Here is a 25,649-nt window from a genome sequence, read left to right as displayed (position 1 = left end):
AAGTAATTCTATGTAAGGCAGCACAGTACCTGGCACAGTGCTCAATACACAGTAGCTACTCATTATTACTATTGTTACTGTTATTGTTAATTCCAATCCCACCATTACCATTTGATCACTCACTGTCTATTCCTTTTACCTCTACCACGCAGGCTACTGCCCTTTTCAGAACACTGGCCGACTGGAGATCCACAATCAATTAATCCATTTTAATCATATTTATGATTTATAATGTATTTTTACATACATTATCCTTTTTTGATCTTCCTAGCAATCGTCTAGTTAAACATTCTTCTCATTTTATAGATGGGCAAACTGAGGCTCAGGAAGATTGAGTTAGTAAGGTTCCAGAGCCAGGCTCAAACTCAGGTTTTGTATAAATTTCTTGTTCTTCCCATAACAAGTGGTTGCCAACTAGAGTGCAATCACATCAGAATCATCAGAATTTTGAATGTCATGAAGATATTGTAAAAGCAAAAAAATAAAGAATCATCTGGGTGCTTTAAGGTTCCTGGGGTCTACTCCAGACCTAATGAATATAGATGGCCCAGTGGAAGGGACTGTATCAGTCTGTATTTCAACAGGTGCCTTGTGTGATTCTGACGAGCTGCTGGTGGATGGACAAGTCCAATGCCCATGCTTCTTCTTGGTTGATTAAATACCTGCTGTACCCTCAGCCCTGTGCTAAGTACTACAAGGCAGGCATATGTCGCCTTTAGCTCTCAAAGAGCTAAGTGAGTAGGAAGCTGGGAAGTGAGTAGGAGCTAGGAGGTAAGACTAAACAAGTGAAAAAGAGTGAGCCAAAGAAGGCACTATTTGGCTTTGAAGGAAGTCAGAGCAGGCGAGATCACAGATGGCAGGAATAGAAAGGAAGGCCATGTCATGGACAAGGGAAAATTCCAGTAGGTCTTGCAAAATGGGAAGGATTTCCAGGTAGAGAAGGGGTAAGTGGAATGAAATATCCTCAAGAGAGATACTGAATAGATTGTCTGGCAAGAATAAAGGGAATAGCAGGACTTGAACAAGAGAGAATGGGGCCAGAAAACGAGTGGAGAAGCTAGAGAGGAGCCTAGGCTGATGTGGGGGGTGGCAGGTAGGGAGGGAGGTGGTTTTTGAGAAGTAATGTCCTGAAAGATAAACTGAAAAATGACTAGTGTGGTGGTGCTGTGTAGAATGAAGGGAGGGCTGGAGGGTAGAAAACCTGGTATTGGCAAGACCGCCTAAGAACTTGTTGAACTGACTGAGATGCCAGATGGCTAGAAGTAAGACTAAGATTTGACAGTGCTGGCAGTCAGAATGGGGTGAAGGGATGGGACTATGAGATGGGAATCTAAGTCCTCTCACACTCCATGCTCTTCTCATTCACCACAGCTGTTTCCATGTGCCCCATAAACACTATAGTAGATTGCCAAAAATGGCTACATTTCTTCTCCTCCCTGTATCCATGCTCCTTGAAATGGGACCCTGCAGCTCCTCTGTCATCTATTCCTTGAATCCAGGCTAACCATATAGCTTGCTTTAACAATCAGAATGTACCGGAAACAACGTTGTGTGAATTCTGAGTCTCAGTGTCAAGATGCTTCTGCTCTCTCCTGGAACCCTGCCCAATCACCATGTGAACAAACTTGGTGTAACTTGCAGGATGATGAGATACATGGCTTAGTCATCATTATCACTCCACCTGACAGCCAGTGACCCCCAGAAACAAAGCCTAGCTGACATGGACCTGCAGCTACCTGTAGATACATGAATAGTCCCAGGTGAAAGGAGAAGGATCACGTAGCTGAGCCTAGCCCAAATCACCAACCCACAGAATGGCGAGATAAATAAAGGATTGTTATTTTGAGCCAGTAAATTTTGACTCAAAATGCTGGCAGTAAATTTTGGGGTGGTTTGTTATGCAGCAAAAGATAACTGATACACACTGCAAATAACTGTATAGCCACAATATTAGGGAGTGATGCTATATGAAGCCCCGGAAGCTTTCTCACTTTTAAAAAGTACATTATTTTCCTAGCTCTTAAGGAAGTTTTCTACCATGGCAGAACTATTACCTCATAATAATCACATTTAGGTGAGATGAGAGATGAGAGAAAAAAAATAGAGCAATAATAAAGAGTAGAGCCCCAGTATGTTTTATGTTGTAGCTGTGAGCCAATTTTCATCACAACACACTACAAGGAACTGTCTGAATTCCCTGGCTGAAATAACACTCTGTTGTTTTGGATACTCCCATCAACAGGGGCCTGGAAATAGTTTCATTACCCAAAAAAGTTTTATTTTAATAGTATTTGGCATGTAATCATGGATCTTTATCCTGCCCATGGTCTTACAAAGGAACATGGGTTGCTCTGTTTTTTTAAGGCATGGAAACATCATAAATTACAGAGATTAAAGAAAAGTACAAATAAATAGACATCTCATCATAGCACTGGTAGGGAAGCATCTAACTTAGAAGTGTGAATATCATCTCAAAAATAAAGTCAAACAGTCACTTTGTTTAAGAAATGAAGAACTTACCAGTAAGACTTTGTGTGGTCCAATGTTTTCAGGTTTTAAGTGGAATGAATCTGAAATAGAATTAAATAAACATTCCATAAGTAAATCACATTTGGAAAGGGTGTGCTTTCGATCCCAAGTGACTGCCATAACGTTGAGCATTTATTCATGTAGTTAAAGATGAAAAAAGCTTTTTCTGGCTCCTGATGGAAGAGGGAACATTTTTTGCCAACACAGTTTAACTTCCTGAATAGAGAGAGCATGCTCTCATCTACTTCGGGGAGTGCTCAAAGTCTGAGGCCAGTGTAACTATAAATGGTAGTGTTTTTTCCAAACCTCTCCAAGTCAGGGGAAGCCTCTCTAGCCGTTGCCCTTGCCTTGGTCTCAATCTCTTTATGCTAGGACCCAGCCATGGCCCCCTCTAAGACACCACCTAAAACACTGGTGGTCCAACATAACTTGAAGGGCAGAGGAGGAGTGTACAAGACTTTCTAATAGTGGCTTTCTGATCATATACAGAAACACAGATTTTTGTCTTAATTGATAATAATGAGCCTAAGGTAGTGTTGTTCAATAGAAATATAACCCAAGCCACAAACTATTAAAACATAATATTGAATATATTTAATAATTAGATTAATATATAATTATGTATCATATTATACATTAATTATAACTATACGTAATTATAATAAAATACATTTAATCATAATATTAAATGTTCTAGTAGCCACATTTAAAAAGCAAAAAAAATTAATTTTAATATTTAATTTAATCTAATTTATCTAGAATATTATTGTTAACACATAATACAGAAATCATTAACAAGATATTTTACTTTTTTTAGACTACATCTTCAAGATTCAGTACATCTCGACTTGAGCTAGCCACATTTCAAGTAGTCCATGGCCACACATGGCTAGTGGCTACCATACTAGACAGCACAGGTCTAGGGAACCTATCCTTGGCCTTCAGGTATTGGTAAGGCTTCAGGAAGTCCGACGCATATGAAGATATTATTCACCTATTTTCCTTCTCTCAGTCATCTATCATTACTCCTATTTCATGATGTCATTTTAACAGAAATCAGACATAATGACAGCAAACACTTATATATCGCACTCACTATGTGCCAGGAACTGTTCTTGGCATGCCCCATCTTACCTCAATTAAACAGCACAATAACTTTATGAGGTAAATATATTATTCTCATTTTGTAATGAGGCAACTGAGGCACAGAGAGGTTACATTATTTACACAAGACTGTGAGACGGTGACAGGGATGCGATTCAAATCTAAGTCGTTTGCCTCCAGAGTCCATGCTTTTACCCACTACCCTCTCAATTAAATATGAACAGCTCAAAATAAGATAATTACTTTCAGTTTTAATTATAACCATCAAATGATCCAAGTCTGCTCTCATGATAACATGGTTAGATAATAGCAGTGATGGCAGATGGAACAGTTATTGGATGCACCAGCAAATTAAATTTAAAACAATTTGGGATCCGAGCACAAAAACCACAGCAGGTGGGGTCGAAAAGGCTTCACTGGGTCTGGAGGTTTGTCTGGATGACCAAGGTGGTGGTGATTGGGGAGGTTAATGTGAGGTCCATGGAAAATCTTCTTTTGGTGATTTTTCTGAGGGAAGGGCCTAATGCTTTCATCAGATGCTGAAAGATTTCTCAAATGGGTCTTTTAGATAGATATCCGTATATCTGTCTCAGCAGGGGTAGGGAGTTACAAAGAATCAAGTAAAAGAATTAAGAAAACACATCCTTTTCACTTTATTAATCCACAGGCCCCAAAAGAATCACACTCAGTGAGCAAAATCAGACCCCCACATGCGAGCTTTCTGCCAAATCACAGAGACGGAGGCTGGTCAGTGACACCGTAGGGCTGAGGCCACTCAAAGTGCTGCCACCCAGTCTCCTATGGAGAGCCCTGAACCTGCTGAAAATCCTTCTGTGGCTTCCTCTAGGTTTTAAGATCAAGGCCAAGCTCCTCAGACTACTCTAAAAAGCCCCTGTGGCCTCATGCCTGGACTCTCTCTCAGGTGCCTCACTGACAGGTCCCAAAATGCACACCCTCCCCCCTTCACTCCTCTATGCCTTTGTGGATTCTGTTCTTTCTGCCTCACATGTCCTTTCCCTACAGTATCAGTGGGTCTTCACATCTCAGTTCAAAAGTCACCACCTCTGGGAAGCCTGTGTGAACACCCTTGACTGGCTCAGCAACAACTTCTCTGCAGTAGCGGCAATAAGGTAGTATTCATTCAATTCAAATGGCAATTATACACTACTATAGTTATGTGTCCCTGAAAGAGGGGGATGCTTTCTGAGAAATGAATTGTTAGGGGATTTCATCGTGTGAATATCGTAGGGTGTACTTACACAAACCTAGAGGGTACAGCCTACCACACACCTAGGCTACACGGTAGAGCCTATTGTGTCTAGGCTATAAACCTGGACAGCATGTTACTGTTGTGAATACTGTAGGCAACTATAACACAATGGTAAATATCTGTGTATCTAAACATAGAAAAGGTATAGTAAAAACATGGTATTATCATCTTTAAAATAGGTTGTTTTGTTTCAAAAACATTCAGTCAGTACCAATGGTATTATAGTCTTATGGAACCACTGCTACAGATGCAGCCTATAGTTGACAGAAATTTCATTATACGCACATGACTGTACTATTGGTAATATTAAACGCTGGTTTTTTATGTGCTAGGCACTGTTCAAGTGCTTTACATGCTCCTTTAATCCCCTTAGTAATCCTATGAGGAAGGTTCTTTCATTATTCCATTTAGTAGGACAGCAAATTGAGGCACAGAGGTTAAGCCAGTAGCCTAAGGTTACATGGCTTGTAAGTGGCAGAGCCAAACTGTAAACCCAGACAATTTGGTTCTAGACCTCACATTCCATGCCTGCCTCCAACTAGGGTCCACTTCCCTCTGCTCTCATTGCCCTTGTACTTACTTTACTCTGGTATCTCCTATATTTTAGATTTCCATTTATTGATTTATCTCCCCACATGTTTGCAGAATCCCTGAAGGTTAATAATGTGTCTAGCTCATTTTTGTCTCTCCAGGACCTAGTAAGGTGCTTGGTATATGGTAGATACTCAATAAAGACACACACAGGAAAACACTGGAATAGCATTGAAAGGATAGGAGCCAAGGCTATCAACCCAGGCCTGATAAAAATGCACCAGGATAAAGAATCTTCAAATACACACTTTAACAAAGCAAGTTTTGACTTCATCTTTTAAATCCAGCCAGTTCCAAGGAGACGGTCACTTCCTAGGCCTGTTCAATACCAGAGGGAGGAGAAGCAACTTGGAGCAACTCGGAGCTTGGCAGACTTGCTTACACCTCCAAGTTCATCAGTTTTATTTGACTTTGCATGTAGAACTAAGTAATAACATGCTTAAGCAATAGCATACCCAATGTCTTGGCTGGCCATTATCAAGGACTGCCAGAAAAGACACACGCTGAAAAATCTCCTTTGGCTGCCTGGACATGGCTTGGATATTTCTACCCTGGAGTTCCAGGATATACTTCTTCCCATTACTATCTAAACTCCCCCCAGATGGCCGTGGAATTTGAACTTGTAGAAGAATACTTTCCTCTAACAGTGAGAAAGGCAAAAAGTTTTAAGATCTAGAACATATACAGATCTCTAGGAAGAGAAAGAGCTCTCTCTAGCCTGGTCAGAGATTGCATTAGGATTGTGGCCCAGCCTACCCACTCGCAGTTAAATGCAGCCAGCCATAACATCCACCCTTTATACTGCATCTAGAACGTAAAAGAATCCACCACCTTCCCATGTACATGGATGGATGTCAGCATCACTTGTTATTAACAACCAAACCATAAATCTGTATTCTGACTCTTGCCATATCATCTCCTTACATGATAAGAAATAATGACATTAATTTATTTATTACTGAGAGGTATACTGAATGTAAATCATGTGCCAGGGATGGCTGTAGGTGCTGGAGATGCAGTGGTGAATGACGTATATTACATTCTTGACTTGAGGCCTTTACACTGTAATGGGGGACAGCAAACAAACACATATACAAATGAGTAAATAAGATCATTTTAAACAATAAGTTCTACAATTTTTTTCATACATGCAAGGAGTGAAGTGACTTAATGAAGAGTTTAACAAGGTCTCTTCAGCAGCTATATTGAAGAGGCAATAGCGAACAAATGGTGACCAAGCATGAGGTCATTTGATGGTTCAGGTGAGATATGGTACCTCAGACGGAGAGAAGTAGATGAATTCAGTATAGGTTCTGGAGGTAAAACAATTAAGACTTGCTGATGAAGTGGATACAGGGAGTCAAGCAACTTGGTCAATGATGGTTTTATTTACTCAGGGAGAAAACAGATTGACAGAAGAAAAAAATCAAGAATTCTGACGTGATCTGGTTAACTTTGAGACATCCAAGGGGGGATGTCAAGAAAGCATTAAGAAGTCTAGAACCATGCTGTCCAATAATAGGTACATGTGGGTCTTTAAATTTAAATACAATTAAAAACTCACTTCCCCAGTTGTATGAGCCACATTTCAAGTGGCCAAGCAGCCACAGAGGCAGCTATTCTATGGAACAGCACAGGTACTATATGGTTTCACTTGCAAATTCTGATATGATGTTATCTCAAAAGGCAAAACAGATGTAAAAGGGCTTTTGACACACATAAAGGACTCTACTGTAGGGATAAAAGGTAAATACTCCACAAAGTTGGGGCATAGTTGAGGGAAATATACCCTATGCTTTAAGTCTATCCTACAAATTTGTCTTTATTAGATGTTTGGAGGGCTACCAACTTTGTAAAGTAATACTATATGTGTCAAAGAATTATAAATTCATTCTTGAGCTCCAAAGGTTAAAAACAGTGGGTTAAAATGCTGGCATTTTGCCCCATTGTACAATGGCTTCTGTCCCAGAGAATGGCATGCCCCAAAAGGCTGAACTGGCCTACTTTAACCAAATGGTACCACCCATTATCTCCACCTTGGGACTGGCTCCTGGCTGGAAGAGCTGGTCTAAGCTGTTCATCAGGAGAAATTCTTTTTACCTGGTTACTGTCCTAATCCACAGAGAGCTTCTGAAGACAAAGTTTTGTTTTTAATTGAGGAACTGGTGGTATATGTACTCCACTAACTTGCAGATACATTGGGGGAAAAGTATTCTGATAATGCCAGACAGTATAAATTTTAAAAAATACACATAGATTCCTATTTCTTCATACTTTAAGAGAATAAGTGAAAAAGAGTAAATAAGAAATTGAAATGTTATACTCAACATAATTTTTTCCCCATTTTTGTACTGAAAGGACAACGGCAGTTTTAAAAGGATGGCAAGCTCCTTTGGAAATTACCCATATTTCCAGCAGCCTAGTACTGCTATTTATTTTTGCATGTTACCTTTGATAGAAACGTGTTTTTATGTGACTATGGCCATAGTTTATATGCTATTGGTAGTAAAGGCTTTGAAATTGGACAGATCTAGGTTTGAATGTTGGATCCTCAACTAATGAGATGCAAGTCCTTTAACAATTTATCTCTAGTCCTCAATTTCCTAAAGTGTAAAATGGGGCTAATATTACCTTTTGTATATACTTGCTGTAAGGATAAAAAAAGAAAATCTTAGCACAGTGCCACTACGACAAACTCCATGAATTATGGCTACTATTTCTTTCTAAAATCTCATTTCAAATATTTCAGTATTTCTACACATAGACATAAGTGTTTCATGTTGAAAAGCCACAATTTCCTAAATCAATCCCCTAATGCTGGATAGTTAAGTTACTGCCAGTTTTTATTATCACAAACATGATTACACTGGACATCTTCATTGCTTAGCTTTTTCATTCTTTTATCTTATTTCTCTGGCTTCTCTAAATTCCTAACAATAAAATTACTAGTTTTTGCTTTTAAATGGGTTTTTATTAGCATATAATAATATTACCAGCAAAATAATGCACAGTTCCTGAGATCTTCATATTTTATACATAAAATAGTATTAAGACTGTTTTATTTTGTATTTGTAAGAGCATTAGGATCAACATTTTTACGTTTGTTTATTGATGGTGTGTCACCTCGAAAAACAATTAATTTTATATTTTTTGGTGATTCGTGTACTATGATCCCGATGTTTTTCTTGTAAGTTTGAGTAGGTTCTTTGTAGCACACAGTAATCAACAGGTAATATATACATTTGCTACAAATAGATTCCCCAAACTTATGCAATTTTAAGATAAGTATCTTTTCACTTATATGGCATTTCATAAATAATGTGTCACAGCTATATTTTGTATAAACCTCAAGAGCTATGACATTGCTTCTTGGCAAAATTTGGCTTTTGATTGTGTCTCAAAGTCAATTTATATCCACTCTGATCATCATAGCAACGCTATGAGTGAGCCGGGGAGTATAACAATGTTGCCTGTACAGCAGAGAAAACAGATCCAAACAGGCCAGGTGACTGAAAGAGGATCACTGAATCCTGCAGTTGGCCACAACCAGACTCTGAATCCCTCTTTCTCTGAGTCACAGGACCCCTTGTGAAAGGAAGCTTGCAAGGTAAAAGTGAAGAGATGTATTTTGTGCAAAATGGATTATTATTCAAAGCACCAATTCTATATTGTTTCCCATTAGAAAGCCTTTACACACAGCATCAGAGAACCATGTTTACTTCACTGGAAGATCTCAGGAAATATTAGCATTATTTCAGCAAATTTACTATAACAATGGCTCACAAAATGGATCCGCCCTCACAGTTTTTTATACAGGCAAAATAATTTAAATAACTTAAACCTAAATTAAGTTTTACTTTATTATTATTATTTTTTTTTACCTGGCAAAAATACCACTTCTTCTCCCAAGTATTCCCTCATTCTTTGGCTTAATGAAACCACTCTTCTCTTAGAATTTCTACGACATTTTTACCTCCTACTTTTTATGACAGATATTTGGGAATGCGCTGCACTTCTCTGACTGGGTGGTAAGGTCCCAATGGTCCATATTTTAGTTGTATCTCCTAAATCACCTGGCATCTTTCTCTGCACGGAGGAGCACTCGTTCAATGTTTTGCAGAGATATGGGAGAAGAATTTTACATAGTTAAGAGACAACAGTTTTTAAAAACATGTAATTAAAATAAGAGCATTAAAGTACAGGTTGCACTAACTGTATTCTCTTTGCTACACCATTCCTTATTTTGGCAAGCATACTATCATGAGATACTTCTAATGCATTCTTAGGCTAGAAGTCTGCATTAGCCAAACAATACTAAACTACATTAAACAGAATGTCTAAGAATGTTTCCAACCATGTACAAATCTGTATAAATATGTAACTATATCTGTGATGCTTTTATTTGAAAATTCAGATAAAACTTATTTCTCCAAAATTTGCTGTGTACACAACACAGACACACACAGCACAAGAGCACTAAAGTCTTGGTCAGCATTTGGGAAAAACTCAGATAAAAATACAGGACATCTGTTTCCTAATACCAGGAAAATTCACAGGAAATGATTACTGTTAACTAGGGAGAAAGAAATAATCTGGATCAAATTATGAAATGAAAACATCCAAAATTCACAATTTAATACAGTATAGCCTGTGAGCCATGAGATCTTCAAAAGTGGGGATGATTTAACATTTTATTGAAATATCTGTTACAGTAGAAACATTTTTATTCCATGCATATACCAATAAACAAAACTGAATACCCCAGCCTATACAATACTTTCAGATTCTGTATCTCTCCACTGATATTTATGTAACCCTTGGCAGTTGAGGTTAGCTGTTTCGTGTCTATTTCCATAACATGCCCAGTGCCTTGTGGGACAAATTAAGACCTAACACTAAATTGGACGGTGGTCCCCAGATAGAGAGGATGGGGCTCTTTTGAGAAAGATCTAGCATAGCTATGTCTCCCAAGGAGAACCGGAGGGACAATGACAGACAGCCACAGAGCAAGGCCAAAGAAAACTGTAGATGAAGAGGGTTTGTAGCTTGTTGGCTCTTCTACCATCCTGCTGCTTGTGAGTGTCTCTGAACCTACTATGTGTTTGGCAATGTGGAAGGTGGTAGAGACAAAACAGAGAACAAAATTTAGTCCCTCTCTGGGCCAGATGCAGTAGCTCACACCTGTAATACCAGCACTCTGGGAGGCTAAGGTGGGTGGATCACTTGAGGTCGGGGTTCAAGACCAGCCTGGCCAACACAGTGAAACCCCATCTCTACTAAAAATACAAAACAACAACAACAAAAAAAACTAGCCAGGCATGATGGCACATGCCTGTACTCCCAGCTATTTGGGAGGCTGAGGCAGGAGAACTGCTTGAACCTGGGAGGTGGCGGTTGCAGTGAGCAGAGACTGAGCCACTGCACTCCAGCCTAGGTGACAGAGTGAGACATATATGTATGTGTGTGTGTGTGTGTGTGTCTGTGTGTGTATATATATAAACATATGTATATGTGTGTGTGTATATATATGTATGTGTATAAATGTGTGTGTGTGTGTGTGTGTGTATATATATATCTATATATAGTCCCCCTCCTCAAGGAACCCACAGTAAGTCATATAAACAACTCATAAGGCCACCATAGCTCCAGTGGCACATAATCTAATCGCAGTAAGTACAACTAACTCTGAGAACACAGGAGACACTTATACCAGCCTGGAATGATCATAGGAGGCTTCCAGGAGGAAGCAGCGTGGAAGCTAAACTGTACAGAATGACCAGGGTTTACCACAAGAGGAAAGGAGGGAGGTACAAGTAAGGTAGAGGGAACAGCTTGTGCCAAGGCCTGAGAGGAAGTGAGTCCCTAAGCACACTGGGGGATGCAAACAGCTTGGTGCACTGGGGCAAAGAGTTCTCTAGTGGAGTCCTATTAACTAACAGGCAATAGTCAGGCAAAGAGTTCTCAAGTGGAGTCCTTATTAACAAACAGGCAATAGTCAGGCAAAACCTAAAGCAAGTAACTGTAGTGAAAACCACAGGACCAATGGAAATGACCCAGAATCTCTAGCATCTTCACATCAGAAAGAGTTAGCACTGACAGGGGGGACAGCCAAGGCCCTTTTAGGTAATAGGCCTCTAGAGAGAGGGCAAGAAGATAAACTGTACCATGGCCACAACCTCATCAGAGTCAATGCTGGTTTCCAATTCAAAGGAAAAACCAATAGCCAGCTACCCAACCCAACAGAAAGGAAGAGTGAGCAGGCCTTATTCACAACCTTAAGAGGATGGCAGAATTATCTCCATTTTACAGGTAAGTTGCTGGTTTTAGAAGACAGTATTTATCAATATTCCTTTCTGTTGATTGATCCAGCATCTGACTAGGAAAAACCAACTCATCTTGCTTTGCCTGGGACTTCCCAGTTTTGGTACTGAAAGTCTCATGTCCCAGGAATCCCCTCAGTGCCATGCAAGCCAAGATGGTTGGTCAGCCTCCTCAGAGTTTGTGAGGCACATGAAGTGGGCAATGGGATTTTTGACACAGGTTTTTGTAGAGGAACTGGTGCAAAGTTACATGTGACTGACCTCCCCAAGCTAACTTGAATCCTTTAAACCACTGAACCTTTTGGAATAGCTTAGTTGCTTCTCCAAGGCTCCTATATAATTTGCCATAATTTACACTGAATAATATTTGCAAAGCAAAAGCCTAGCTGAGGGCTTAGTGATTACTATCTGTGTGCTAACGTCAAAGAATTGCATACTTCACAGCAACTAGCCAGAAGAGTGGTCTGAAATTAGTTGTTGTTGTTAACTGAAAGTTAACCAAATATCTTTCAGCTTTAACTTTTTTGGTTTTGTTTTGTTTTGAGACAGTGTCTGGTTCTGTCACTCAGGCTGGAGTATAGTGGTGCGATCAGGTCACAGCTCCCTGCAGCCCCTACCTCCTGGGCTCACACAATCCTCTTGAGTTTCCCTAGTAGCTGGGACTACAGGGGCACTTCACCACACCCAGCTAGTTTTTGTATTTTTTTTAAAGAGATAGTATCTTGCTACGTTTTCCAGGCTGGTCTTAATCTCCTGGCCTCAAGCCATTCTTCTGCCTTGGCCTCCTGAAGCATAAGGATTTAAGGCATGAACCACTGTGCCTGGCCAGCTTTAACTTTTGACATTGAAAATCTTCCTAAAATAAATTAGTTTACTTACACACGAAGCGTAGTAGACACATTTTCATATATCTTTGTTAACTAGGAATTCTGCCACGCCTTACTTATTGCAATGGCTTACATTCTTACTGTTCGACAGATTTAAGAAGGTTTAGAAGACAACAGGAACACACTATAGTTTCCAATAAATACAGTCACAATAGGATATTACTTTGTGGCAATATCTGACAGGCAGAGAGTGGCTGACAAATCTTTATAGAATGAATGATGGTGGGAAAGTGGGCCATACAGAACTACAAAAAAGAAAATGATGAGGACAGTGAATGAGATAAAGGCTATACTTGTGCTTTTGCTACAGTGCTGTTGACTAAAGCAGCCGGAGCTCCAAGCTGAGGCACACAGTTCTTGTCCAATACAAGGAAGCAAAAGCTCTTCAAGAGCAGTCCTTTCCTTACAAGGGTGGTAATGAATAAAATAGGAGACACGGCCTTCGGTCTGCAGAAGATGCAGAAAGACTTCAATGGTAAGACCAAGGGCCTGCTATTAAGTCCTGATTCAAAAGGCATCCCCCCAGGAAGCTCAGGAAATGTCATCCAGGCTAGTGCTCTTTGGTGAGAATCCTGACATAGGAATGGATGAAGACATGTGCCTTAGAATCTTTTTCAGACAAAAGCAATGATTTCTAACACATTTTTGGTTAGCTTCGATGAAAAGGTATTTCTAACATCTAATTGTGTTTGAATGGAACTATATTAAAAACACTTTTCATTAGCCTTAGAAAACTAAAAAAAAAAAAAATTGAGTAAAATTTAGCAGTATTTTTTACTGGTGATATAACTATGATTCCTTCTAAAAATTCCGGTTTTATTGGAGTAGTCTAGGTAACTGAGATTTTGCTATATGTTGACAATAAACATTTTGCCCATGAGGCTTAGTTCTCTAATGCTATTACTCTTTCTGCCGACACCTTTGCATCAGACATAGATAGAATCACAGCAGACATATTCAGGTTATGTCTGCTACAGAGTCAGGCGGCACAATCGGGCAGGATGCAGCCAAGGGCACTGCTCCGAGCCTGGATCAGAAAAACAAGAGCCGGAAGGGTTTGCTTCCACTCTGCCAGACCTTTGGTGTAGATGACTGCACTTCCCCAGGCCTTGGACTCAGAGGAAGAAAATGAGAAGTGCTCCTCAGGTGGGCTGTGAGCCTCCCTCCAAGACCTGAACATTCACAGATGTGTGAGGTGGGTGTGCTATAAAGTATCCCACGCTAGTTTTGGGGCTTTGACTCCACAGAATAGTTTAGTCTTAAACTCTAGCTACCAAAATATAGATTAGCAAAGAAATTTTTCTGTCATTGAAAACCAAAGAAGTAAGTAAGATATACAGATTCTAAGGACTTGCTCATCTTTTCCTGTATCATCAAGAGATCAACAGCTTATTAAAAAACAAAAACAAAACACTCAACTGTGTTCAACACAGTCCACTCAAAGCCACAACTCAACAGGAAGACAATTCTGAAGAAAACCAGCATATCCAGTACAACTCACCTGTTCTTATACCTACCACGTGCTTCCTGGGTAAAGCCACCTTTGCTGCCTCTATTGTAATATTAGTTTGCACCCCCGCCTCCATCAGGCATCCTTACAGATCTTCCCATTTTACATACATTCTGAACTACACAGACAATCTGCTGCCCATCATTTAGGGAAATATACAAGCATATAATCATTGTACTAGCCAAAAAAACCCAGAGCCAAGAAAAAAAATCTGTCATCCACTATACCACAGCAGGGAGATTTAAAGGCAGCTCAGGGCATTCAATAACGTTCTATCTGTCAAATCAGCCACTTCTGTGCCTATCCCTTTTCCTCAGATCTCCTGTTGGCCATTTATTTATGTATCTGCATCAACAACTTGATCGTAAGGTCCCCTCACTGCATAGGCCATAGTTTATTCCTTTTTTTTTTTTTTGAGATAGAATCTCGCTCTGTTGCTCAGGCTGGAGTGCAGTGGCACCATCTCGGCTCACTGTAACGTCTGCCTCCCGGGTTCAAGCAATTCTCCTGCCTCAGCCTCCTGAGTAGCTGGGATTACAGGCGTGTGCCACCACCACGCCTGGCTAATTTTTGTATTTTTAGTAGAGACAAGGTTTCACTATGTTTGTCAGGCTGATCTCCAACTCCTGACCTCATGATCTGCCCGCCTTGGCCTCTCAAAGTGCTGGAATTACAGATGTGAGGCACCATGCCCAGCCCATACTTCATTCCTATATGTATTTGTTTTCCTTCCCACAAGAATTATCTCTTTACTTGAAGCGCCCCAGATTTTTAATAAATGAAAAACACACTCTGGATTTACTTATTTATATCTAATTTTCTAAAACTGAAATGTTCAGAGTGGCTCAGGGGAAGGGTAACCCAAGAGTTAATTCTGAAATTCAGTTCTATTTATCTTATTTGTCAAAGCCAGCTTTTATTCCTGTGAACATGTATCTCCTAATTCCAGGAACAATTGTGGATACTGATGATGTAAATACAGTTTTTCTTAATCTTTTAAAATTCGCACTCATTTCTGATAACCTTACGTTCCCTAATCAGATTCTGATATACCCATCCTTAGGTGTCTTAGGAAACTGTGATATGTATATTCAGTCTCCTTTGCTGAATTCTCTCCTCTTCCTCAAATCTGATGACTCTCAAATCTCTATCTCCAGTCTCAGCTTGCTCTTTGAACGCCAGACTTACTTGTCTGAATGACTTCTTAATATCTCCCCTAGGATGCTTAATAAGGCGTCACAAACAATTGTGCCTTGGCCACAATCATCTCCCACACTGCTCTCCCCTCTTGGGGCTCCCAGGGGACACCAACAGTACCAGTAGGACTCCATCATTCATGCCCTTGTTCAAGTCAAAATCTTCATTCATTTTTGGCTCCTTTCTCACCAACTGCATATCCAATCAATCAGCAAATCCTGTCAGCCCTACCTTCAAAATACCTCCAGAATCCAATCATGCATTGGCATCTCCTCTGCTCCCATCTGGGCAAACTAGCAGCGTCTCTCGCCTGGATGACTTAAAGAGTTCCCTCTGCTGATCTGGGCTTCACACTTGCTTCCCTCCTCAACACCCCATCTAGTTTCCATCAGTCATTACTCCCTAGCTCAAAACTCTCCAACAGTTTCTCAGCATACTTAACACACTCACTCACGTCCACTCCTTGGCCCATCAGGAGCTATGAGAACTGGCCTTGGCTCACTCTATCCAGCCACACTAACCCCTCTTCTCCTTAAATCTGTCAAGCAATGCACTGTTTCGGGACCTTGACACAGGTTCTTCCTTCTGCTTAAACTTCTCACAGACACTGCAGGCCTGCACATCTCACTGCTTCACTTCCTTCAGGTCTCTGGGTCAAGCGTTATCTCCTCAGAAAGGCCCTACTCTCTCTTCCCAGACTCTGCTTTGCTTTTCTTCTTGGTACGTAACTCTTCCCCCTTCCTGGCACTCTATTTTCTATCTATTGAATTATTAGCCCTCTCCTTCACTGGAAAGTCAATGCCATGAGAAAAGGATGTTGTTTGTTTACCATTGTACTCCCAGTGCCTGAGGCAATGCCTGACACAGGCTAGGCATTCAAGAAAAAATACACATTTTTTGGTTACTGAATGAATGCATATTCTCAACTGGCCAGAAATATTTTATTGAACTTGATTTTTCTGATGTTCATATTATACAAATAAACATTTCCCCTTTCCCCAAGTGAATCATAAGATAAGGCATGATTTTTAAACTACGTATGCCTTACCCCTTAGATTCTGATATCTGCCCCTTGGGGTGTTTTGATGTATAAAACCTCATGGCTACATTCTGAATTTTTACTAAGCATCTGGCATGTTCTGCAGTCTGTTGCTTCTAACTAAAGCCTTAAGGCTTTATTACCTTTAAAAAATGCTTGCAGAATTAAGCTGATAAAGACATTGTCTGCCTTATTTGTGGTAGTGGCAGTTTCCCCACCGCCCCCCCCGCCCCAGGTTGTATCTGAATAAGGCTGGCTCAGATTTCAATGCCAAGTAGTTTGCCACACAACTTCTGTTGTATGGTTCCATGCAGTTTGGGCCTAGCAGCCACAGAAAACACTGTGGAATATTAAGACAACTCCTCGGAAGAGACTAGAAGGGAGTTCAGGCCCCTTCTGCCAGGAGTCTCCAATACATTTGGGTTTTCTGGCTGCCTGGCCAGTATTGGTGCTTTTCAGAAGAACAGTGTTTCCTTCATGAATGAACCCCATTTATCATGACGCACTCAGTGGACAGAGCTCCCAGGGGACAGTCATTCTCCCAGCCTCTGACATTTTCCCAGTGTGACAGTGAATACCACCCCACAGAGACCACTGTCACTCTGTGAATTCCACCTTGGACTCTTAGCAAACCTCAGCTTCAGAGAGTTCGGTCAACTGGAAATTGTCCCCTGTGTCTTTTCTCCTTTTCTTAAAGCATAATCTTTCTGGATCTTTTATATATAAGACTTTGGAATCATTGTGTAAAAATAGGCTATTCTTAATCCTGACTCATTTGAGAAATAAGTCAGACTCAGCTTAGTTCAAAGATCTGGTCAAATTCTAACATTAGTGATAACATAAATAGAAAACACAGATGGGTATCAGTTCTGCCCTTTTACCTCTTTAATAAATAAAATGCAATAAATCATCTGCAAGCCTTGGTGAACTTTGATTTCCATGTGTTTCTTTAAAGCTTAAAAATTTTGATCTTTGTGATGTGAAATCCTATTCAATTGTTTGGGAATTTAACTTGTTAGGTGGTTTGTCCAAAAGAAGAAAACGGTAGATATCAAATACTAAGTATTTGGTCATTCCAGTCAAGCACTTTGATTTTTTTTTTTTTTTTTAAACCACAAATCTGGCCTCCTAGAATGTTGTGCTTGTGCAGTTTAACTTTGGACTTAATTCCACTGCAGTCTGCATCCCTCTCGGGCTGTGCAAGTGGCTTTCTTCCGCTGTTCTCTGAATAACGAACTTGGGAAGAGCCAACATAAACCCCACACTGGTGACATTCTGAACGACCCCCAAATTCCTGCACTCTTCTGCAAAGCTTCGCTGCCAACCCTCCTCCCTGTCCCCTCCTTCCTCAAACACTGTTTCACATGTTTTTCTCTTCACTCACTTTGTTGGGGAAGTATTTTGCTAACAGTTCTTTGACCAGTTTCAGGACACAGTTTCTGGCATTAGTCACTGTTGCAGCTTTTTAGAGGCCTACCACTGACTCCAGAAAATATTTCTCTGTTTGAATTCATTTACTTTTTTCTTTTGCCATCCAAAATGGAGGAGGGGGGATAAACTCTCATAGAGAGACATAACAGTCACAAAAACCTTTCTACTCAGCATAAACAGAATCTTAAGGCACCAAATGGGGGCTTGCAAATCCTGAATCCCTTAACCCAGATAATAAAGTCTTACAAGTAAACCATATGAACTAAACTTTAATGTCTGCTTTTGCTTCCCGTTTATTACTTTTGTGAAAATGTGGCCAACCTAAGGCTGTCCATCCACCAGACAGTCCTCAACATCTCCTTGCTAGCAGAACCTGGGCTTGTTGGAATAGAGACCCTGTGAGCTCAGGAGAGATGGGAGCTGTAGTTTAAGGGTGGGTCTTTGCCTTGCTCACTCCAATGAGGCCTGAGGGGAGATGACGGGAGAATGCTGGGGAAGGATTCTGCTTCCTCACAAAAGCCAGGGGTAGTGTGATCCATGCCTCCTTGATTCCCAACTTTGAAACTGGTCATGAGGCACAGAACCGTGACGGCCACTTGCTGACCACGAGAAAGCATGTCTCAATTTAAAAAACTTAATACAATAAAGATGGTGGATCACAGAGATGAAAAGAGCATAGGTCTTTCATGGCAAACAGCAGAAGCAGATGCCTCCACTAAGCTTTATGAAGATGTGGAGAAACAACTCCCTACTTATTAGGGCCAAATTAGTCCAGCTTTTCTGTTACTTATAGTCTTGATATATATGAGATGACAAAAGAAAGGCTTAAGGCTTCTTAATTTGGTCTCCTCTAATGTAGAATTGAGAAAATGTTTGTTTAGCAAACTTCAAGCTTATAGGGCAAGTATGACTTGCTCCAGCTATATTTACATTATTTAGCACTAGAGGCCCTTCGGCTTTCTCAATCCAGAGTGGTCGCTCCATCCATCTATCCAACCAACCAACTATCCATCCATCCACCCATCCACCCACCCACCCACCTACCCGCCAACCCATTTCTTCTTTTTTTCTAACAACAACCAACTGCTGAGCCAGGCACTTCACTAAGCACTGTGGATACAAACAACCCAAAGGACAGAAAATACGATACCCATTTTAGAGATAAGGACACAGGTGTACAGGGTTTCAGTGTTTTTCCTAAAACCTAGTCTACAAGTTAGGATTCAAATCTAGGATGTGTGAATTCAAAGGCCTTGTGCTTTTTACTATCCCATGCAGCTTCAAACAGTAATCTCTTTGTTGGCCTGATTTGGAAATAACAAAAACTGCACTGCTTTTTAATATTCTGCAATTTTGACTGTTCCCAACCCTGCCATCCGCAGTTAGTTACACTGCACCCTTTCTTGACATTTGATGTACCCAGACCAAAGGTCCACTTTCCACCTAGAAGTCTGATGGACACCATGCCTGCAAGATGGCAGCCCACCATGATGATCTCTTTTTCAACCGCATGCACCTTGCCTCTGCAGGCTGCTGTCTGAACTGCGAGTCAGAGACCTTTTCCACCTTGCTTACCTGTGCTGAGTACACTCTGTGGCACTCACTAGGTCATCCATACATATCTGTTGATTAAATGCATGAGAAAAAAATAAGCCAAAGAATAAGATGCTGTCTCAGGAAATCCTGAATGCCAGTTCTCAGGACTCTTAATTTAATGAGTTGGTATCACTTCAAAAACCTTGGCAGAGAGTCTCATTCCAGAAGGTGTTTAATAAGCTGCTGACTAAGCTCTCTGGACACAAGGTTTATAGCAAATATGTTCTCATCTGTGAAATGCTGGAAACAACCCAAATATCCAGTATTCGGATGAAAAGTTGAACCAATGGCCACTTATCAGTGCAGGGGTTTCCTTTATTGCCATTACAAGAAAAAGGATGTGGAGTGTGAGGACACAGGAAAAGGGCAACATGAACCAAGGTCAGATACAAAGGCAGGCAGACCAACAGAGAATAAATACACTAACTCCAGCTATGCAAAAATATGCACATGGAAACTAAATGGTATGAGAATGTGAAGCTGAACTCACAAGAATACTTTCTCCTACGTGTAAAATAAAAATTCAGAATTTAATAATTGAAAACTGGCTCTTCTTTCTGTTTAATCTCCACACCCTTCTTATGATCAATGTTATTGAATTCTTATGAAATGCAGGCTCACAATTTAACATGTGACCAATTTAGAAAACCATGCCTTCTATGTGCCTATGATGAAAATAAATGCCCTAGTGACAAAAGACATCCATTTATTTGGCAGGCTAAACATATCTATTTATTTGGATTCATTTATTTGTCAGGCTAAACATATACTACATTATCCCCAGCGTCTGAATGCTGTGTGTGTGAAAAGCCTGATACACACATACTCTTTTCACATTGCACATTCAGATAACCCAGTCTTTCCTTTTCAAGGACAACCATTCCCTGCTGAGACTGGCACACTCAGGATGCTTTCTGCTTGAGGCCTGCATTTCCATACCTTTCTTTTAGCTAACTCTGGTTTGTTAAAGAATTCCTGAACTTGAGTGTACCTTTCTCAAATAATAACAACAATGAGTATGACTATTTTACTACATACTAGGTATGTCTGTAAGCACCTTCCTATGAGCTCATGTCAATCATGTTTTCCAGTATGACCTCAATACAGAGTATATGACAGATAGTAGGCACTCAATAAATACGTATTTACTAGTCGGGTTATGCTTTAGTTCATGTAACTCTCATGTCCACATTATAAAAGAAGTATTATAATTATCAGTGTTTCATAGGTGGGGTGCAGATAGGTAAAGTCAATTGCTTAATGGCCAATATTTTGCTAAGGTCAATAGAAATGGGGTGGTGTTGTTTGTTTTGCATTGCTATAAAGTAATACTTGAGGCTGGATAATTTATATAAAAAAGAGGTTTATTGGGCTCACAGTTCTGCAGACTGTATAAGAAGCATACTGCTGGCATCTGCTTCTGGTTAGGGCCTCAGGAGGCTTCCACTCATGGTGAAAGGCAAAGGGGGAACAGGTGTGTCACTTAGTGAGCCAGACAGCAAGAGAGATGTCAGGTTCCTTTAAACAATCAGCTCTTGCGTGAACTAATAAAGTGAGAACTCACTCATTACCATGCAGAGGGCACCAAGTTATTTATGAGGGATCTGCTGCCATGACCCAAACATCTCCCTCTAGGCCCCACCTCCAACATTGGGGATCACATTTTAACATGAGATTTGGAGGGGACAAACATCCAAACTAAATCAGGTAGTCAGCTTCCTACCTCAGCTAACCACATTTCAATACCTGGCTCATTCTCAATGGGATTATATTTTTATGAGTTAAAAATTAAGTGATAAAACACAGACAATCATGCTCATCAGAATAAATTCCAAAATTATTTTTCTACTCCTACCTAACTTGTCCTGCCATTAAGATACAGGTTCTTGAAAGGCAGAGACCCCCCTGCCCTTTGTATGTCAATGGAAGGTGGAAATACTCTCCCAAAATGCTTCACCAAGTACCACACTAGACCATTCAGAGTCAAGAAGTCCCATGGCTTGTTGAACACTGAGATTCAAAGTCAGGCAGCACAAAACCATAAATTAAATCACCTGTGAAAGCCAAACAACTCAAGTATGAACTACACAAAAATGAAATGTAACCCTCCACGCTCACTCTATAGAAGCCAACTAGCAGTGTGCAGCTTAGGGAAAACAGTCCCTTGCTGTGATAGTTCTGACTTTTGAAAAATCCCAACTTATTTCAATCAAATGATTCCCAGTTAAACTCTCTACACTTTGCCAGAAGAGGTTCTGACCTAGAAAATAGGATGGGAAACAGAAAAAACAACCATCAGTCCAAGTCCAGTCAACCAGGGCGCAACATATCCATATCATGGCGTGCACATAGCATTTAACAAGAGAACCATCCCCTCGGAGCCAAGACTTTCCTCAGGTGACTGCGCCGGCCAGGCTTATCAAGTTCTACTGTAAACAGGGCTGAGGTGACACGCGTCTCCACTGGCACCACTGGATGACCACGGTGGTCTTGAAACCAGCCTCTCTGGCTCAAATGCCCTTTCCTCAGATCCATCCTACTCATTAAACCAGCACACCCTTGCCCAAACTCCATTTTTGCTCCCATGTTCAAGAACTTATAGGCGGTTCCTTTCACTTTCTGCCTCAGTCTGCCCTCTCCTGTTTGCTTTCCAATGCCCTACACCAAGGGTCCCCAACTCCCAGACATGGACTGGTCTCACTTTGTGGCCTATTAGGAACTGGGCTGCACAGCATGAGGTGAGCGGCAGGGAGCGAGCAGTACCACCTGAACTCTGCTTCCTGTGGGCTCAGCGGCAGCATCAATTTCTTACGAAGCACGAACCCTATGGTGAACTGCGCATGCGCAGAATCTAGGTTGTACACTCCTTATAAGAATCTAACTTAACGCCTGATGATCTGAAGTGGAACAGTTTCATCCCGAACCCCTCTGTGACCACCAGCCATGGAAAAACCGTCTTCCATGAAACTGGTCCCTAGTGCCAGAAAGGTTGGGGACCACTGCTGTATTGAAATATTTTTAGAGAAATGGAAGAGAAAAAGGTCAGACAGAAATTATGATGTATTTCCATAAAGTTACCCTGAGTCTTCCTGCCTCCCCATCCCCCTCTGCCACCCCTGAGACAGTGAGACCAACCCCTCCCCTTCCTCCTTTTCCTCAGCCTACCCAGTGTGAATATGATGAGGAGGAAGACCTTCATGATGATCCACTTCCACTTAATAAATAGTAAATCTGGCTGGGCGCGGTGACTCACGCCTGTAATCCCAGCACTTTGGGTGGCTGAGGTGGGCGGATCACAAGGTCAGGAGATCGAGACCATCCTGGCCAACATAGTGAAAGCCCGTCTCTACTAAAATACAAAAAATTAGCTGGGTGTGGTGGCATGAGCCTGTAGTCCCAGCTACTCGGGAGGCTGAGGCAGGGGAATCGCTTGAACCCGGGAGGTGGAGGTTGCAGTGAGCCGAGATCATGCCACTGCGCTCCAGCCTGGTGGCAGAGCAAGACTCGGTCTCACAAAAAATAAATAAATAAATAAATAAATAGTCAATATATTTTCTCCTCATGCTTTTCTTAATACATTTCTCTAGCTTACTTTCGTCTAAGAATGCATTATATAATACATATAACATACAAAATGTGTGTTAAGTGACTGTATATGTTATTAATAAGGCTTGTCAACAGTAGGCTATTAATAGTAATGTTTTTGAAGAGCCAAAAGTTATACATACATTTTCGATTGCATTGGGGTTGTAACTACTAAACTCTGTGTTGTTCGAGGGTCAACTATAGTTAGGAACATGGCTACCCATTTTTACCAAATAGTCTGAGTCTGCTTCCCTTAGCAGAAACTGGGCCTTTTAAGAAGGGGCTATAAGGCATGGCAGACATGTTTATTTGTCTCTCCAGGGAACTGCTCTTCTTCACATCTTTACTGTACTTAGGATAATAAATCCCCAGGCTTGGCCATAAACAGCAGAGCATTGTATAGTATTCTACGATCATTTCATGTTTATTTGTCCTGACTTTGTATCTAGTTAGGTAGTGCCAGTGAACCCAGACCACAGTGACGTTCATGGATAAACTTTGCTAGAGGACTTAGTTTTCACATGTATACCAGCAACTAGAACCGTTTACAGATAGTTCTATTACAGTACTTCTCAAACTTTTTGGTCTCAGGACCCTAAAAAATTGATAATCCCAAAAGGCTTTCAATTATTAGCTTAATCTGATATATAGTTAGAAATTGAAACTGAGAAATTAAAAAAAACTTATTAATCCATTAAAATATAATAGTAATAAATTCATTAGATCTTGACAAAAACATTTATAAAAACAATGTTTTCCAAAACAGAAGAAATTTTAGTGAAAATTGTTTTACAGTTTTGTAAATCTCTTTAATTTCAATTCTCTTTGCACACCTTTTTAATAGGAGACAGCTGGTTTTTTTGGTTTCTGCTTCTAAATCCAATTTTTGTGATATGTTGTTGTAGTTTTAGTGTATGAAGAGTCTGGCCTCACACAGATATAGATGAAAAGTCTTTTAAGGTATGTGTGGATATTCTTCTTTGAAACTAAACCAAAACTTGAAACGTAGTGGCTTCTTACAGGCTGGCTGAAATCCTTTCAATGAACTTCCCGTATTCTGCTATATTAAAATTGATTAGTCTCTCTTGCATTGGAACAGAACTTTTTAACCCATGCAGAGTTTTTAACATCACACATTGTTCACTGAAAAATATTGGTTCACTGAATTATACAGGTTTTCCAAATGTTGACACATTACATTATACAATATTGAAAATGTACTCATTAACATCATCCCTGATCTCATCAGCAAAGTCTAAATATGGGGAAGTGGTCAAGCTCATGGTGGCAGATACAAGTATTCCAAAATTCCAAGTTTGGCTTGAAAGCATTATTTTAGCAATAAATATAATCATTTTTCTTGAAGTGAAAGACTATTCTTTTTTGAAAAAATGTCTGCCAAATATCCAAGTCTGAATAATCAGAGCTTGTCAGACATTCTTTCAAGTAAAAGCAGTGTCAGGTGAAAAGGTGGCTAGTTCAACTTGCAATTGAAATGATCACACAAGCATTTTTCCTTGAGACATACTTTATTACCAGCAGAAGAGCTTTAGTTTCCCTATTATGTCACAGAGAATTTTTTAAATGTGCTCTCAAAATTATGAGACTTAATTTTTACTGCTTCAAGGACATTCTTAAGTGAAAATGGCATTTTGGTTTTTTTGAGTGTGTGATGATAAGGGATATGACTACTGCGTTGTTTAATTAGCAGTTTTATCCACTCCTGTTTTTGTAACATCATTCCAAATGTCAACACAATGAAAACATCAAATAATATCTTAATATGATTTTAAAAACAAACTTGACCTTGTGAACTCCTTGAAAGGATCATGGAGACCCCTAGGGTCTATGTACCACACATTGAAAACACTGTTTTAAAAAGTGTTTAACAAATGTTCTTGAATATCTCAATAAACAAATATAACTTCATATTATAGAGGGAGGTTCTGGGAAGGTCTAGGAGACCTTTTCGGTTGAGCCACCAAGACTACACTGGATGTTTAAAGGTAAAGGAGGTTAGGAGGAGCACAAGACAAAGCAAAGAGCCAGAAATGGGCAGGAAACTTTCCTAGAGCAGAACAGAGAAGCACTACCTCAGTTGAGTAGCGTCTTCCACATGGCCAGGTGTACTATGTGCAAATTACCTGTCGCTTCCTCAAAACAGTCCCAGAAGATGGGTCTTATCATCCTCACCTATGCATCCCTGCCAAGGAAGGCAGGGATCATGCCCATTTTCTTCACTCATGAATATGTGGAACTCTCACACAGTGGTCAGCACATGGAAAGCACACAATAAATATTCACTGAATGAATATATGAATGAGGCTCAGAGAAATGAATTATCTGTTCAAGGTCACATAGCTAGGAAGTGGTGGCCACAGGACTGAACCCAGGTCTTTGGGCACCAAATCCCATGCGCTTCCCTACATGCTGATTTCTTCAAAGTGATAGAAACTCAGGCCATACAGTGGGAGGCTTGGAGGTTGGTGCAGGTAGTCTATGAACCAAGAAGTTTTTATAAAGACGGTAACATGAGCACATTCGTGCTGTTGAAAGATTATACCCAGCGACATCTGGGATGGCTTGGAGG

The 25,649-nt window shown here is 40.4% G+C and overlaps 1 protein-coding gene across 5 annotated transcripts in view; it reads right to left on the bottom strand.

Annotated features, from left to right (window-relative positions):
• Positions 1-25,649, bottom strand: part of GNG12 (G protein subunit gamma 12) — a 130,946-nt gene that overhangs the window by 73,441 nt on the left and 31,856 nt on the right. For all 5 annotated transcript variants that reach the window (XM_009249112.4, NM_001132614.1, XM_063713680.1 and 2 more), the window contains 1 exon segment: positions 2,521-2,570. The gene's annotated coding sequence lies outside the window, so the exon portion shown is untranslated.

Source organism: Pongo abelii, chromosome 1 (assembly GCF_028885655.2).
Source record: "Pongo abelii isolate AG06213 chromosome 1, NHGRI_mPonAbe1-v2.0_pri, whole genome shotgun sequence".
Lineage (NCBI taxonomy): Eukaryota > Metazoa > Chordata > Mammalia > Primates > Hominidae > Pongo > Pongo abelii.
Note: the sequence above shows the minus strand (reverse complement) of the source record. Positions and strands in the feature narration are given on the sequence as shown.